The sequence below is a fragment of the Dendrobates tinctorius genome, unplaced genomic scaffold (assembly GCF_039654945.1).
Source record: "Dendrobates tinctorius isolate UK_male_01 unplaced genomic scaffold, ASM3965494v1 ptg000070l, whole genome shotgun sequence".
NCBI lineage: Eukaryota > Metazoa > Chordata > Amphibia > Anura > Dendrobatidae > Dendrobates > Dendrobates tinctorius.
This window is the reverse complement of record NW_027361738.1, coordinates 67,414,681-67,418,018: the sequence shown is the minus strand read 5'-3', so window position 1 is coordinate 67,418,018 and position 3,338 is coordinate 67,414,681. Positions and strand designations below refer to the sequence as shown.

Here is a 3,338-nt window from a genome sequence, read left to right as displayed (position 1 = left end):
TTATTGCTCGTGTAGTAAACGAGAACCACAATTCAAATTTGAAAAGACCATTAGATCGATCTTTTTAACAACTTTGTAAATCACTCAAGGAGTAATGCATGTTGAGAAGCGATGCAAAGAAGGTTCCAACACCTAATGTGCTGGCAGAATGAAAAGAAGGTTCCAACACCTAATGTGCTGGCAGAATGCAAAGAAGGTTCCAACACCTAATGTGCTGGCAGAATGCAAAGAAGGTTCCAACACCTAATGTGCTGGCAGAATGCAAAGAAGGTTCCAACACCTAATGTGCTGGCAGAATGCAAAGAAGGGTCCAATACCTAATGTGCTGGCAGAATGCAAAGAAGGGTCCAATACCTAATGTGCTGGCAGAATGCAAAGAAGGGTCCAATACCTAATGTGCTGGCATAATGCTGATGAAGTCAAATCATGTACTGAAAAAAAAATGAATGGTAAGTTATAGAGAATGATAATCAGGGAAAGTTCACGGACATATTAGAATGGTAGGTGCACCAAAAGCAGTTTTAATCTGTTTTGGGGGAGACAGGTACAACAGACTTAGTGAGAAAGACTGCATGTGTTAAAAATAAATCTAATTGACGCTGTTCTTCAGTTGGTCACAATAAAATTAATTTTTTTTCCCTGTACTATTTTTTAACCGTACACAGTCATGTAAAGAACTGCACCTGTGAAGGAGCAAAAAATCTTCAATTTTTATTATTTTTGTTGGTCATGACAATTTTTTCTTGTTCACAACAAGGAGACCTCTAACTTCTAACTGTGGAAAGTAAGTGAAAGTTGGGAAGTGACTGTTACAAGGATTTTACTTGACATTGCACAGCAATAACAGGACAACATGAAACACCGTGGTGATTTATGGCCGGTCTCTTCCAGAAGGAAGGAGTTAAGATCCTTGCATGACTTGGCACACAATGCGGAATTACACTGTAGTCTTCAATGGCCGCACCTGTTATAGAAACCAGTTGTCACATGTGGTTTGTCCTGGTACAACAGTGGGATTCTTGCATGGTTGACGGCTGGAAGGGATTGTGACTTGCAGCTGATATTCATATATGTCCGTGGTCAACGCCTGGGGACAAGAAAGAAAAGGATAGATTTACCGACTGAGCATAACATGATTCACGTGACGTAAACTTGATGGAAGACGATACATATGAACCATAGAAAGGGCTTTATAATTTCAAAAAAATATCAAAGCATATCTAATGCAAAAAGTACCTGAAGCACAATGTAACTTAGTTCAGTCCATGAGCACAAATTCTGGGACCACTGCAGGTGCATCAGACATGGAAACAGGGGCGTATCCAGGGGGGGGCAGCCGGGGCAGTTGCCCTGGGCGCAGTCAGCAGGGGGGCGCAGTCGGGCCGCAAAGCAGCGGTCTGCAGTGTCTCCCCCCGGCGGCTGCGTTCTGCCGCCCCCCGTCCTGTGTGTCGGCTGTTCTCTGTGTCAGTTGTCAAGCTGACAGCCGACGCAGAGAAGGAGGCCGCGCCGGCTCCCAGGCAGCAATTGTTGTACTTGGTGTCTATACAGACGCCAGTACAATTGAAGCTCTGACCAGAGCGCCCGGTCAGAGCGACGTCAGCAGCGTGATCAGGTCATGTGATCACGCTGCTGACGTCACTCCCCGGCGCTCAGAGCGAACTCTGGTGGTAAGTGTGCTCCTCTGTGGAGCTGAAGAACCACCGAAGATGGGAGATGGGGGGTGTTCATGAGTGGAGATGGGGGCTTAATGTGGGGATGGGGGTTAATGAGTGGGGGGGGATTAATGTGTAGAGGGTTAATGAGTGGAGATGGGGGTTAATGTGGGGATGGGGGTTAATGAGTGGAGATGGGGGTTAATGTGGGAATGGGGTAAATGAGTGGGGATGGGGTTAATGTGTGGGGGGTTAATGAGTGGAGATAGGGGTTAATGTGTGGGGGTTAATGTGGGGATGGGGGTTAATGAGTGGAGGGGTTAATGAGTGGAGATGGGGGTTAATATGTGGGGGTTAATGTGGATATGGGGGTTAATGTGGGGATGGGGGTTAATGAGTGGAGATGGGGGTTAATGTGTGGGGGGTTAATGAGTGGCAATAGGGTTTAATGTGTGGGGGGTACATAATGTGTGGGGGGATTTGGGAGTAGGGACGGGGGTTATTGAGTGGGGATGGGGGATACTTAATGTGTGGGGGGATTTGGAGTGGGGATGGGGGGTTATTTATTGTGTGTGAGGGATTTGGAGTGGGGATGAGGGATTTAATGTGTGGGGGGATTTGGAGCAGGGATGGGGGGTACTTAATGTGTGTGGCGACTTGGGGATGGGGGATTTGGAGTGGGGGGATTTAATGTGTGGGGAGATTTGAGGACACAATGAAGAATATGTATGTGAGGGCATGTATGAGGAAACAGTATGGGGGATGGGTGCAGACAGTAAGGGGTGTGAACGGGTAAATGTATGTGGACACAGTATGAGTAGCGATGGGAAAAATGTATGTGGACACAGTATGGGGAGTGAGGGTGATGGGATGTGTGCAGACACAGTATGGGGAGTCAGGGGAATGTGTGAGCAGACAGTATAGAGAGTGTGGGGGTAAATATATGAGGAGACAGTATAGTGAACAGGTGGGATGTTAGAGGAGAAAGTATGAGGAGGGAGGGGAACAGTGTGAGGAGACAGTATATTGCAGGTATTTTTATTCAGGAGCATTATAATGACACGTCTATCTTTAAGGGCATCGTGTGGAGATTTGCTGCAGAAGACCGGAGAAGATGGAAGTCTGCAGAGACGAGATGTGGATGAGAAAACTCATCATGGGGTCTGGACAAGAAGAAGAAAAGAAGGAGGACGACTCCAGAGACTAAGTCATCTATAAGGTACCTGGATGTAAATAATATTTGTGACACTGACTTATTCTCTTATTTTTATTTATGTTAGGAACATTAAAGGGGTTGTCCAGGTCGGTGATGAGTCTGCTGTCATTCTATGTGACTGCAGACTTCTGAATTCTCACAGTGCTCACTGAACGCTGTCAGGATTCTCTCGTGCCGGTAATTTACATACATACGGTCACATGCTGACTAGACATGCGTGGCGTCACTCAATGAAAATGAACGGAGCGAGGCCGGACACGTTTAGTCGGAATGTGGCCAGAAGTATATAAATCACATACTTGTGCTGTGCTGACTGTACATCGGCAAAGGAGAATCCTAAAAGTGTGCAGGTGCATTCATTGTGAGAATTCAGAAGCTGCAATGTCAGGATTCAGCTCTGCAGGTTCCAGTGTCATCACATGGACACCTCACTCATATGCGATTTTCAAAGTTATGGTCTTGTGACAACG

At 46.4% G+C, this 3,338-nt stretch overlaps 1 long non-coding RNA gene across 1 annotated transcript; it reads right to left on the bottom strand.

Moving 5' to 3' along the window:
* Positions 1-688: 688 nt before the first annotated feature.
* Positions 689-1,589, bottom strand: LOC141095957 (uncharacterized). Its single transcript, XR_012233521.1, has 2 exons — positions 1,237-1,589; positions 689-1,087 (listed from the first exon to the last, which is right to left on the bottom strand). It is a non-coding gene; the product is annotated as an uncharacterized lncRNA (long non-coding RNA).
* Between the last annotated feature and the right edge of the window lie 1,749 nt (positions 1,590-3,338).